This window comes from Haliotis cracherodii, unplaced genomic scaffold, assembly GCF_022045235.1.
Source record: "Haliotis cracherodii isolate W230 unplaced genomic scaffold, xgHalCrac1.p SCAF_3, whole genome shotgun sequence".
Classification (NCBI taxonomy): domain Eukaryota; kingdom Metazoa; phylum Mollusca; class Gastropoda; order Lepetellida; family Haliotidae; genus Haliotis; species Haliotis cracherodii.
The window spans coordinates 49313949-49328884 of NW_027266286.1; positions in this window are offsets into that span (position 1 = coordinate 49313949).

Below are 14936 nucleotides of genomic sequence, written 5' to 3' on the forward strand. Positions count from 1 at the left end.
CGCATTCCGTAGATGCTAATGTGATTACAGCTTGAATTTACACCCTTGGAAGCAGGAAAACGAATATTTACCTGGGTTCGTTCCATCGTTTTTTTCTTTATCTCTATACAAATACAGAATGTTGTCTATTTTCGCGGTACAACTTAATGATGCCTCGCATTGATCAAGTGGTGGTAGCAAAGTGTTTCCTCCTGTATAATTTAACTATATTTAAATATTAACTTATATAAATTAAGGTTTCACCCATAGGTGGCATCTCATTAAGAGCTTAGTAAAACATTAAAGAGTTCTACGGATTTATGTATAATATATATTCATATAAAATCACTGTTACATTTTATATAAATGAATAAATGACATTAGATGAGTCCGCGTGTGTTACCTCCTACCATGTGTATTGGTGTGTGTTAACTGCCAATTATTACCTGTATCACTGTCTTCCTGTCGAGTTGGGAGAACACGCCCAACAACAATATGATGTATGGAAAGCAGGAACGAGATTGCCGGAAGCACTTCTTTGATTGGATGTTCAAAAAGTTGATTTATGAACACCGCCCAACAGTTTCAAGGGATTTTTAAAGGGTTTTTTTAACCACGAAAGACTTTGTCATAAAACATTTACTCCACAACACCCAAATTATGATTGCATCCTTATATCATTCGCTTTGACTGATACTACTCTGGGCAAGATGATGATATCTGTGATCTCTCAATATCGTTATACATCATGCTAGAGCTATCATCTACGTCAGCGTAATTTGTAATGAGTGTAAGTAATATCTGTATATGAGTACATCTCAGCATTAATGAATGTATACTGGTGAAAATATAAAAGGCAAAGACTGCAAAAGAAACCTCACGTACATAAACTAAACCTGAGATTATTCAACAAATTTTGTGAATATTATTCTGTAACATTTTAATGTGTTCCCGTGTTAATTCACTGGGTCTTTTTCATGTAGATATAGTGTTAAAACAACTTACCTCGAGGTGTTGAGTTGACTATATATAATTATACACTCACCGCCAAAAGAAACGCGAACCATAGAAACATTTACAAAATATGTACGCTAAGAAAAGATTATTCCAATGTGTACCACTTAATGCCCAAACTAACAATCAGTGAAGTGTTAGTACAGTGTGTATTTATTCTTATCACGATAAGGTGCAGTGATCTCTAAACTGTACACCCTAATTGTGCACGAGACACAAGGTCGATCTCGAGCAATGAATCTATGACGTCACATGTGATGCATTCAAGAGAATAGGTTCTCACAACATATATGAAAACTATTCTTTTCTTCGTTCAAAGATCGAGATGTGATTTCATAGGTAAGCCTGACTTACATACGTAGAATACCAAACATATATACCAAACGGTGCAAGATTTAAGGTACACACTTCAGATGTTGTTTTTAATTCACAATTCTGGAAACGCCCAACGATAAATTATTCACACAATTGCGAGGTTAGTGTGAAAAATCGCAGCGAAGACCTCTGTTCAATTGCAATATGCTGGACTCGTTTCGCTCGAATGTAAACTTGTACATGTATTAGCTGAACCCTGCGGTACAAAAGGCAATAGCCCCAATAGATGAACTAAGTCACACGTACACTATTTCACACAGTATTTATACGGCAATAATATTTGTAGAAAGTATAGTAACCTCTCAAACATTTTGTTAAAAGTCCATTGACTGGCAGGTCACTTTGTGTTTGAGTGTATTCACGACAGCACTTGGTGACACCTCTGCTGTGCATGTAAACACTCTATATAATTAACTTGCCATTGAAAATTTGCAGAACTAGTCGTATAAAACACTTTATAATTGACCTACACTCAAGTCAATATGACGGACTAATGTCATTATGTCAAACTGTCTGCACTGGTATACTGTAGAGGGATAAAGAAAATACAGTACCTTACACAAATAATCATCTACAGTTTATTATTGACCTGCAATCAAGACAATATGAAGGCCCCGGGACAATAGGGATAAATCATGTTAAACTGTCTGTACTGGTATAATGTAAGTTAAAGAACATACAGTACCTTACACAAATAACCACCTACAATTGGGAGTGTGCGAGTCTGTGAGCCGTAGTGTCATAGTTATGTTACGGCGGCTTGCATAGTGTATTTGACCCCGTGTCATCCCTGTGGATGCGGTTTATCGTGAGTGCCTGTTCCCGATTGTTCAAAGAACATCGTGTTATAGATTAACTGCTACAGCAACAACCACTCATCGACATATGTTTAAATACTGCGTCCTACATGCCATGGCCGCATATTCTGTAAAGACATTATATTGTGTGCTCTAAATATAAAACGTAGACGCCAGAGAATAACTAGTTTCGAGTACCCTACGAAACAGATTGCATTGTAGGGGCTGTGGGGTAGCCTAGTGGTTAAAGTGTTTGCTCGTCACGCCGAAGACCGGGATCGATTCCCCATATGGGTACAATGTGTGAAGCCCATTTCTGGTGTTCCCCGTCCGTGATATATATTGCTGAAGGCATACTCACTCACTCACTCACTCACTCACTAACATGTGTAAGCACATCTTGAATGCATTGATCGATGGCAAAGTCGTCAAATTAGAATTTAACACAAAAACACTTGTTTCGGCACAGCTGGTATTGCAGGTTTGGTACATATCCATTTGAGATTTGTTGCTAGTTTGTAGACATTTCCTTAAGCATTCAGTATTGAACATTTAGAAAAGTAAGTAATATATCCTGTGATCTTGTGTGCTGTGTATGACTTCGCATGTCCTTTATGTTACATACTTGGAACTGGCAATACAGGTGGCGCTTGTGCGCTTATGTATCAGGATCCGCTATCATACGTGTGAATCTGAGATAAGCCCTGATTATGATCCTTAGTCTGTGCTCGTGGGTTTTACCACAGAGCGAAATTAATGTCTACGACATATGTTAGGCGTCCCTTCAACATTAAGCCGCACAATAACGGAAAATTAAACTAGTGATGTATGATTAACTTTGATACTTTGACAGCGCATGCTGTCATCTGACATCATTAACACCACTCTTTATTACATATGTAGTTTCTAGGTAACAGGTGTCACTTACAGATGATCTGTACTGTACTGGTTACATGGTCTATTCCTCAGTGAGTGGATACATCACCGTGACATGGAGTGAAGCACCTGGTGTTGGCTGTCATATCAACACAGCTCTCTAGGCGATCAGTGCCACTTATATATGATCTGTACTGTACTGGTTACATGGTCTATTCCTCAGTGAGTGGATACATCAACGTGACATGGAGATAAGCACCTGGTGTTGGCTGTCATATCAACACAGCTCTCTAGGCGATCAGTGCCACTTATATATGATCTGTACTGTTTATATAATCTATTCCTCTGCGAGTGGATATATCTACGTGACATGGAGGTAAACACCTGCTAATGGCTGTCATATCACCACGACGGTCGGTGACTACTGGGTGTCGCTCCGTCACACATTGGCTTGGTGACGCGTGAACGCAGGGTGGGGCGCCTTTTATACAATGTCTACAAATCTTATCATTATATTTTTCACTTCTTGCGGACAAAACATGCTGTAAACATTGCTACGGGAAATAACATTTTTTGCAGCAATTACATTTATGATCAAATGTGCAAGAGAAACTGTAATTTCCTGTTCATGTAGACACGCAGGAACGCACGTGCCAGGATATAAGATGTATGCTATATGGGTACATTATCAAACTGTCTATGTGTAAGTGTGATGTTGGAAAAGTAAATACACATATAGGAACTGTGGTTCGCCCTTTTTATTCGAGGAGGTGAGGGGGTGTGGGTGGGGGGTAATCAATTACAAAGTTATTGAGTGATTGATTGATTGAGAGATTTAGTGAGTGAGTGGGTGGGATGGTGATTCGTATGGCGATAATATGTTCCTGGAACGCCCAAGGCACGCAACTCTCCACAGACGCCTGATGCTCCAAAGAATGCGTGCAAGAATCGTGTCGAACGATTTTAAAAATCTTATAGTTCTGTAGAGGGTGTCCAATGTACATATTAGTCTGGAAAATATAAGTACCCATGATGCAGGTGAAACAATCTATTTCGTAGACTTGACGGACGACTGTGTGTGTTTAGAACCAGCAGCATAGCAATAGTGACATCGATACACACGGGTGTTGCCGGTGAGAGGCCATATTGATTCTCCCGAGTTTAAAAAAAAAAGTTGTAACATGGAAATAAACGTATTACGACAGACCTAGCTACGACCATGGAATTGGCTCTGTATCATTGGTATTGCAACACATAAGTCAATGCATCATCACATACAGACGACCATGGGACCAACTCTGTTGCATTCGAGTTATGATACACAACATACAACCACATGTTCGACATGTATGCACTTGTTTAATGCAATGTAGATGTTGTTTGGTACGTCAAATATACAATAACCACCACAGCCTTGATCTGAGTGAGTGAGTGAGTGAGTGAGTGTCACAATCCCCTGACCTAACTCATGACAGCTAAATAGTAAGCAAGCCATGACACATTCGACCAGTGGATAACTGGGTCACTGTTATAACTCGCGACCCACCCACACAGCATACAATGAACGTAACGAACCACATACGATATGTAAGTATTTAACCTAATTCATCAGGACCACACATATGTTAACCTAATATATTCTTTGGTGTCATATAAGTTCATTCCCCTTCAAAATATACCTATGTTCACATTCCTTTCAAGAAATCCACTTAACTTTAAATGAATCGATTCTGTTTGTCATAGCAAAGCGATTCTTGATTGATCTGTAAGCTTAACCTGAGAACATAACCACACCTTAATATTCACCTGCCCTATACAGGTGTGAGGCTCACGATCGACTGGATTGTTGGTTGGGGGTAGGAGGAGTGGGGAGCAATTAGACTAGGTCGCATAAGTCACGTATAAACTGGCTAAGCAATCATATATGTAATATCCCAGCCATTCAGAACAAGGCATGTGGAAGATAGATATAAACAAAGTTGTTTCATACTACCTTAAGAACGAACCATGCATTGAGGCTCGCATAATACCATCCATCGTACCCTCTGCTGAATGCATTGTGGGAGGTGTAACGAACTGAGTTTAACATACATAATTCTGGGTGGGACGGATACAGAAGTTGTTTGTGATTTTAGAATATGAATGTTCTGCATATACTCGTAACTATGACAACCACTGAGGTAAAACCGCAGAAAGAAAGGCCAGGATTTGTATTATATCGTGATATCTCTACAACTGAAGTCGTTTAATGGAGATGGGGCTGTTGTAACGGATGCATCAGTCAAAGTAACATGTGGCTACCCGAACACAGGAAGACGTGATCGCATGAATAGGAAGAGGGTGGGTTTTAAACGAGATCTTTCAGGCCTGACTTTCTTGGTCTGTAAGGGATGCACTTATTTTCTTCGCAAATATTAATTTTATATGAGTGATTGCGTTTTGGATAAGTAGACCTAGGCTAATAAATAGCGACTGTGACGACGAGAGACGACTGTGAATGTTTCAGGTTACAAACTGGCAGGCTTTTTGTTTGGGAGAAATTAATTAGATACATATTTATTTTTCCGAGAGCCCAAAATTTTCATATTGGAACTTTTCTGAGTATGTAGTAATATAACTAGAGAATACCTGAATTCACGTCATCTTGGGAAATAATTTACAGGAAATTATGCCTGTACTACGTATAATACTATAATGCTCTAAGCGGGGTTTGTATAACGATTAGTGAGTGACTGGGTTGGGTTTAATGCCGCTTTGAACAGTATTACGGTTATATAACGGCACGTCAGCTTGATGTGGGAGAAAGGCAAAGTGGTGAAGGTCTAGATGTTAGACCGCGTTGGTGAAATCTTCGATCACGGGTGTAGTGTGATGGTGAGACTCCAAGGATAGACAGATCAGGGCACTTCAATAAATACTAAGATAAGGGGGTAATGTACATTTGGTTCATTTTTATTCTCAGTAACGAAGGTATAATTTTAGGGAGTAATTGAAATGATCTCGATGGCATGATCGGTATTTAGAGTCCAATGAGAGGAACATTGGACGAATGCTACCAACGCGACCGAGATAATCTGGCTGGTGATTTCTTACATCGATTATCAGTACGAAGAATACACTGTGAGGTCAGCTACAGAATAATAAATAAAACGGTTTCTCAACATGTAGAGCTTGTGCGTTCGTGTGTGCGTGTTCGTGTGTGTGTGTTCGTGTGTGTTCGTGTGTGTGTGTGTGTGTGTGTGTGTGTGTGTGTGTGTGTGTGTGTGTGTGTGTGTGTGTGTGTGTGTGTGTGTGTGTGTGTGTGTGTTCGTGTGTGTGTGTGTGTGTGTGTGTGTGTGTGTGTGTGTGTGTGTGTGTGTGTGTGTGTTCGTGTGTGTGTGTGTGTGTGTGTGTGTTCATGTGTGTGTGCGTGCGTGCGTGCGTGCGTGCGTGCGTGCGTGCGTGCGTGCGTGCGTGCGTGCGTGCGTGCGTGCGTGCGTGCGTGCGTGCGTGCGTGCGTGCGTGTGTGTGTGTGTGTGGCGGTGCATTATTAAAATGTAACTTGTTGTAAAAAAGATTATGCGACCCCCATGGCGTGTGCGTGTGTGTGTTTGTGTATGTTTTAGTGTGTGTTTGTGTGTCTGTGTTTTTGTGTACATGTGTGTGTGTCTTTGTGTGTGCACATGTGTATGGGTGTGCGTGCGTTTGTTTTTGTGTAAATGTGTGTGGTTGTGTTTGTTTGTGTATGTGCGTGTATTTGTGCACATTTATGTGTTTGTTTGTGTGTGTGTGTGTGTGTGTGTGTGTGTGTGTGTGTGTGTGTGTGTGTGTGTGTGCGCGCGCGCACGTGCTTGCGTGCGTGTGTGTGGGTGTGTGTGTGTGGGTGTTTATGTGCGTGTGTGTTTGTGTATATTTATGTGTGCGTGTGCGTGTGACTTTTGACATGATCATGCCCGTTCCTCCTTAGCCCTGTACTTCCGTTATCACGAGTTCGTTATAAATATGAATGCAATCATTCGTTTTAATTCAGAACATTTTTTAAACTTTAAAACGGGACACGGTGTATGTCACATGACGTGATAAAAAACATACGAGTATATTTACCTATATACAACTACATCCATGTGAAGAAGTGTAATTGATCGAAAATGCCCTCCTTAGAAAGACGGTATATATTTTTTTATGTGCCTCCATTGAAAAGAGATATATTACTTTCTCTATTACATAAACGTTTCTTAATGGAGTATTTTAAGTACAGTCTTGTGAGTCACACACAAATTGTGACATGTAGTGTTCTGCATCAAGCTCGCAGAGTAATGCAACCCCATTATAGGACTTTGCATTTCTTTGAACAATTTTATTTATGATTGGGAATTTTAAAAGCTAACATTTGCCGTCTGATTCACAAAAGACAATATATCTCGGTGTCTGTTATTAGGGATCACTTAGTGTATAAGTAATAAATCATGGTATATCTCATTCTGTTTCTTTTTCGATTGTTTTAAACTGATTTACATAACTATTCTTAAGAAGGATATGGCTAAACTTCATAGAAACCGCCCTAGCAAAAGCCAAGAGGTTCATAAAAACAAATAGTTTTCTCATATTAAGACATATATTAATGAGAATAAGATATGTGATTTAAATTTATCATAAGAAATATCGCCTCCGGTCTGACTCCTTACAACGACATCAAAGACAGATCTGCCGCCAAGGCTAATCAAAACCAGCATTGCATAAAGAGTGGGATTAAGGTTCTGATTTATATTGGTGACACACTAATTGTAATTTGTGAACACAGACCTTTTGTGTCACGTGATCCTGAAATATCGGACTGGTGAATGTTGGGTAATCTTAGCAATACAGGTTGATAAATGATAGATCGGGACACGAGGGATTTAAAAAATCAATGAGTTTATAGTCCCGTTTGATCCGGTATAGACTGAGATCGACATTTACGTTCTCCACTCTATTGTGCGACGTCTCCTCCATGGTGGTCGGTATCCGCCATGACTGTTATAACACTGCATTCCCCAAATTCCTCGCACTATAAACCGTTAATTTGACAAAATTTACCATGTGCAACATACCTGGACTGACGTATTCCCGTGTAACGATATCGCATTTTTCTTTTACGTGGTATGTGAGTAAATATTTGATTAACAACTTTTTTATGTTTGGGGAAAACCTTTGTTTCTTATCAGGATAGATAGAGTGAGTGAGTGTGTTTGGTATAAGCTGTTTGAACAGTATTCCCGTTACACCTGGGTGTGTTGGCGTAAAGTGGGAGGAAAGCCCAATGTTTTGGGGGCCTAAACCAAAGAGCCATAGTCAGAGCGAATTAGGGACTCGTATTGTGATGATATGTTCCTGGAACGCCTAAGGGACGCAACTCTCCGCAGACGCCTTGATCACATGTGCCCCCAAGATTGCTTGTCAGGATCGCTTCGAATGATTTTAATAATTCGATAGTTCTTTAGAGGATGCCCGATGTGCACATTAGTCTCGAAAATACGAGTACCGCTGACGAAGGCGAAGACATCCATTTCGTAGACTTGGAGGATGCTGCTGTGTGTTTAGAACCAACAACATAGCAATAGCGACATCAGGTGTTACCGGTGAGACAGCGCATATTGAGCGTCCCGAGTTTTTTAATGATCTTTTTTGTAACGTAAACGTATAACGACAGACCTACGACGATGGGATTGACACTGTTTCATTGGAATTGCAACACGGAAATCAATGTATCACCACATCCCTGGGACTAACTCATATGGAAACATTGCATTAACTATTTCATTTAACAGAGATAAAATAGTATGTGTCACATGGACTTATGTAATGCAGTGTAGATCGTACATGTGACTAGCTCGTGTTATGATATGGGAATATTGCACTGACTATTACATTTGACTGAGATAAAATAAATATGTATCACATGGACTTATGTATTGCAATGTAGATGGTATGTACTACAACGTTTAACTATGACAATAAACACCACAGCCTTGATCTTGCTGTGTTGTTTTTCATGCTGCCCGTGTGTAATGGTCTTGTCGTGTGTTCACAACACGACCCGTGAAAGGCCACCTTGCCAACCAACACAGCCAGTTTCCTGTTCCCAACCATTTAGAGGACAATTGTTGCCAAATCTAACCCTACTCCAGATCTGTGGAAATGATGGAATCAATTCCCAAGATGACATTCATTCATTGTCTAAATATAAAATCAAAATCGCGTTAACTAAAACAAAAGGTCCCACTCCTCCCGCTCACCTGATCCTAGGCTCACCCAGCATATCTAATGTGTTGCTGTGATATATAATTACTTAAACGCTTTTATTGTGTGTATACAAATGTAGGCCAGTGTTTCAGTATATCAGGGACGTATCATGTATGCCAATGATTGACAAATGTGACCCCCATACACGTCAGACACTCAGGGCAAACTTTTCATTTCTTTCAGATGTTTCCTCCTCTGTGTGGAAGTGTATAAAACAATCACCATAGCACGACTCCGGTTCAAACACCGGAAATGACATCGCCTCCCTCCGTACGTTTCAGATGGCGAACAAATGTGGCAGACGACAATCGGAAAAGTCTCGTGACCCTATTCCCCCAAGCAGACGACAGTGATCCGACGATCACTCCTCTAGAGTAGACAAGATAGGAGTTTGACCAGACGTGCTATTTTTGAAATATTGACGAATTCCACTGTCGTCTGCTAATATTCCCCAGGTGACGATTTTTCACGTCCCCTTCTTCCGTTACACCATGTGTGTACATTCAACAGGCACCCAGAAGGTTTACAACGTCGGGCTTTTTCTTCCTAAACACGTACACTGCCACATAGGGTGACGTAAAGACCACTGAAAGGCTGTCCTAAACTGTTTTCATCAGCGAAAAATGCGATGTAATGTCACTGACGTTTAACTACTATTGGATTGAAATCTCTGTTATGACAAATCTGCCTCTGTGATTGGCTCTATGTATCGGTCTCGTAATGTACCTGTACGTAGATCTATGTATCGATCAGTCAACCCGTAATAGGCTATATGTATCGGGTTGTTTACCGGTATGTAAATCTCTGTATCGATCAGTCAACTCGTAAATGGTTCTATGTAGTGGGTTGTTTACCAGTATGTAGATCTATGTATCGATCAGTCATCCCGTAAAGGGCTGTATGTATCGGGTTGTTTACCGGTATGTAGATCTATGTATCGATCAGTCAACCCGTAAATGGCTCTATGTAGCGGGTTGTTTACCGGTATGTAGATCTATGTATCGATCAGTCAACCCGTAAATGGCTCTATGTAGCGGGCTGTTTACCGGTATGTAGATATATGTATCGATCAGTCAACCCGTAATAGGCTATATGTATCGGGTTGTTTACCGGTACGTAGATCTATATATTGATCAGTCAACCTGTAAATGGCTCTATGTAGCGGGTTGTTTACCGGTATGTAGATCTATGTATCGATCAGTCAACCCGTACTTGGCTCTATCGGGTTGTTTACCGGTATTTACGTCTGAGTATGTCGTGATATCACTGGGAAAAAACAACTGCGGCATAAGACAAGATTCCATCAATATTTGATTCATCTACCCCTTAACTTCAGTTCGGAACTTGTCCCTCCCCTTCTCATTCCGTATGATATTTAACCAACCTCCACTCCTGAAGAATGTCCCCACTTGCCCCACTATAACGCTACCGCTTACATGTATATTTTTCTCCATGTAGGCTTGTTTGCTGGCTTCCTAGTCATGTAAATATACTCCCCGTTAGAGGGATGAGTTAAAATCAGAAAGAGATTCAACTGATGTACGTAAAACAATGAAACACATGATAGTCGGGTAGACTTGACAAAGTAATGTCACTTTATTGTCATTTGTTGAAAATTGACAGGTACAATAAAATGAGCATTCAGGATGCATGTGATATAGAAGAAGATCTGAAAAAGAAAATGAAGAAATATACTATAATATATAACATTAAGAAGGCACTTTATGTACACCAGTTTGAAGCGTACGTATTGTCTGACTATGGATGGACAGGACCCGACCTCAAGGGCTAATGAAACATCGTTACACTCAAAGATACAATAAAAGAAACATTGAATCACACAAAACCAATAAGTATACTTATATGCCATTTATACGTATCACAAATAGACATAGACCAACAGTCGTCTATATACCCGATCATATACACACCTCCATAAATATCTACAAGCTTATACGAACATACATACATTCAAGTGTTAATGTATTTTCGTGAACACCAACACATACAGACAGACACAACTATTTACACACACCTACACAATCACACATGGACACATTTACAATTACACTATATTTACAAGCCAAGGATAATAGTACCATAGGTCCAGACCTTTCTCTTTTGATTTACGGATTTTTAGCCCCAAAACTGATATGGATAGGATGATATATAATAAATAAATCACATTTCAAATAAATAACATTATTTCCCTAAACTTTATGTATTTTTATATATAAATGTAAAAAGGTGGGGTTGAGAGTTATAGGGATTTATCATAATTCGTTGTTTAGTAGTTTAGTAGTTGTTAGTAGTTTAAATTATAATGTGTTAACATTGAGAGCGAAAGTAAATAGATCTAGATATTTTCATTTTACTTAATTTTGGTCAGCGGTATAAAAACAAGACTTCTTTTTATTTATTTATTTATTTTCAAATTTTAATTTTTGGGTGTCGGCGGATTCATAAAATAAGTTTTAAAAAGTCTGGTCCTGGGTAACAAATAAAGTAACCGTTCAACACAAACAGAGGCAAGCAACTCAAGCAAGTGTTGCCCTGAATGTACATACTACGGAGTATCCATCACAATGAAAGTTCGACACTGTACCGAGACCTGACTCCTACACCTAATCCTTGTATCCCACCAACACAGTACAGCACTTAAACCACTCGCTCACGTGTGTGATAAACGAACAATACGCGGGATCGCTTGATATCAACGAGACAGAATCCCTTTTTAAGTCCTCAGAGCAGAACTAAGTTCTTCACAGATTGCTCTGATAACACAGAGGTGGACAGATGGATTGTGAGCAAAGGTGTCAAAGATTACAGCAGACACGGCTATTACACACCATCATAGGATGATAGGGGTTATAATGCATTCCTTCAAAAATATTAAGTAAGACCTTTATATCTTTATCATCAGCCAATTTGAATTAAGTATCAAGGCGACAAATGCCCATTGATGGTACGGGAGATAGGGTATAGCTTGTATACATACAGGGGGAGGAGTGTTGAGACACGGAGTACTGTTTGCAAAGGTGGCCGACTGAGTTTTAATCCATGTCATAGCTTGAATATAGAACAGGCAGGTAAGGTTTGTCATTGTTTGCAGATGGTTGTAAGGTTCGAGATTCACAGCTGTTTATACGAAGCGTGAAACTTCTTGTCGCCGAAATAAAACATGATATTTGTGGTGTGGTCAGCAACACTGGTTAACACAACTAGAAATACCAATCCGTCTACACGGCAAGTCGTACGTCGTAACCTTCGTTATATACAGATCCGTCAAATTGTTCACTCTGAAATTCGAAAAAAAACTAGCTTCGTATATACACGAATGTGAGTACAAAATTGAATGTTCTGTCTACCCCGAATCGGCAGTATATTTCAGTATATATACCCAGATAAGAAAAAAAGAAGAAGAAGTACTAGTAGTTAGATATGCCTCTGAGATAAAATTGTTAACGTCACTGCATTCTAACGTGACGCCATTGTTAAACGACGTCATTTGTTATCCAATGCTGGTGACAGGACATTTTCAGGTGACTGGTGGCTGGTGAGCGAATTTCACTTTCCATGTAAATTATCACATGATCACGATGCACTTAGATTCTGGTGTTGCACTTACCTTTTATGTCAGTGATAGTAAAGAACTTCTTTCAGTGGCATTTAAAGAAGATGAATTACTTAAATGGTTAACACTACAACGAAGTACACGCCTGAAACTAATCAAATTTGTTATCGAAATGAAATTTGCATGTGAATAAAATACGCGAGGGCGTACTAGGACGGTCTCCATTATAATAGTAGCATTTACGTTCATATTACAAATCTCTTCCCTGTGACAACACTGCGTAAACTGATCCCAGTATGAGGTGTGGGTGCGACCGAGGTGAGAGTATGTTATAACGTTTTCTGTTAGCAGGTGATTGTGAAAGGACAATGGGTGCGAGGTCATAATGCATTGTCCTCTGTCCTCTGTTTCCGGGTTATGTGCAGGGACGTGTCCTAGACAGGTGGGTGCAGCCGGGGAGACGTTGTTTATCACAGATATAGCCCTGTGTGTCTTACCGCCATAGTGCAGCAGCTTATGCCTCTTGTGTTTTGGAGGGGCACTAGTTTTTTATCGAAAATATATGCATGGTGTTTTTTATACCTTCAAAAGAGAGGATTTTCAGACATAAGTGTTATTGATACCGTCAAAAGGGAAGATTATAAGACACAAGTGTTATTGATATGAATTTGTATAAATTCAACCAAAGACTGTCGAAACAATGTTGATAAATGTTAAAACATATGTACATGAACAGGAGAAATGTAGATATAGGTAATTGAATAGAACCGGTAGAACGTTTCGTGACAAGGCAACTTATTATGAAGATCGAATCTACAAGACAGATGACTGTGAAACGTTGTAAACGCCTTTATCTTTAAGACGATGTTACCCAGACCTTATCTTCATTGTGGTATTTTACCAAAGGATAACTAGATATTTTACGCAGTAGGAAAAAACACCTGGTGTCATCACTGACACCCCTGTAGGGTAGAACACCTGGTAGAATCGCTGATATACTGGTTAGATTGACACCTGGTGTCATCACTGACACCCATGTAGGGTAAAACACCTGGTAGAATCGCTGATATACTGGTTAGATTGACACCTGGTGTCATCACTGACACCCATGTAGGGTAGAACACCTGGTAGAATCGCTGATATACTGGTTAGATTGACACTTGGTGTCGTCACTGATATCCCTGTAAGAGAGAGAACATGGTAGGAACACCAACACTGTTCGGAATAAATGTCCTATGGGATCACAAGTGTGGGGACGGGTATGGACACTTACACTGATCCATCGGTAATAAAACAATATACTCGGTGTATCCACTTTCATCATTGCCATACTGTTTATCATCACTCAGTCTGAAAAAGAAAACAGTGTCGTCACTATCGACACGGTCATATTGTTGGACAGTGGCATAGATATTACACTATATCTAAATGCTTAGTCTATGTATTATTAACATAAATTTAAAATATCCAAACCAATTTAGAATTATGAGACGCGAGGTGTGATACTACAAACATCTTCAATCACCAGATTGTCTGGTCCAGGCTCGATTATTTACACACATCCCTCATAGACCTGCAATATTGAGTGCGGCGTTAAACAACACATATACCCATTGATACTGACACGGGGCAGCTTGTATAATTAATGACTCGTCACTTGTCTCAACCCTTTTTCTGAAAACAACAACAAGCTTGATTTCCATTCATAATCTAACCACCAAACGACTGATGCACCTGTGGAACTGATACACTGGCTGGTATACGCCGCTGGTCCAGGTATGAAGCAATGTACCATGAAGGTATTGTTGAACTTCAGCTGGGTCGACATGGGTAAGCGACTGCCCCAGTGTCAATCTACGTCACGTTAGGCTGTGAATGGGAAGTAATAAGCGTTGTGATCATGTCGCTACATTTTCTCACGCTTTCTCAATGTTGTTTATTTACTGTTATGGTGATTGATGAAATAGTTCATTATAACGCACGGTTGGGTTTTAATAATTCAGTATGTTTTGGTTTTTAATGTGGGCGTGTTTAAGTCGTATTGATTAAATATTCTCTTG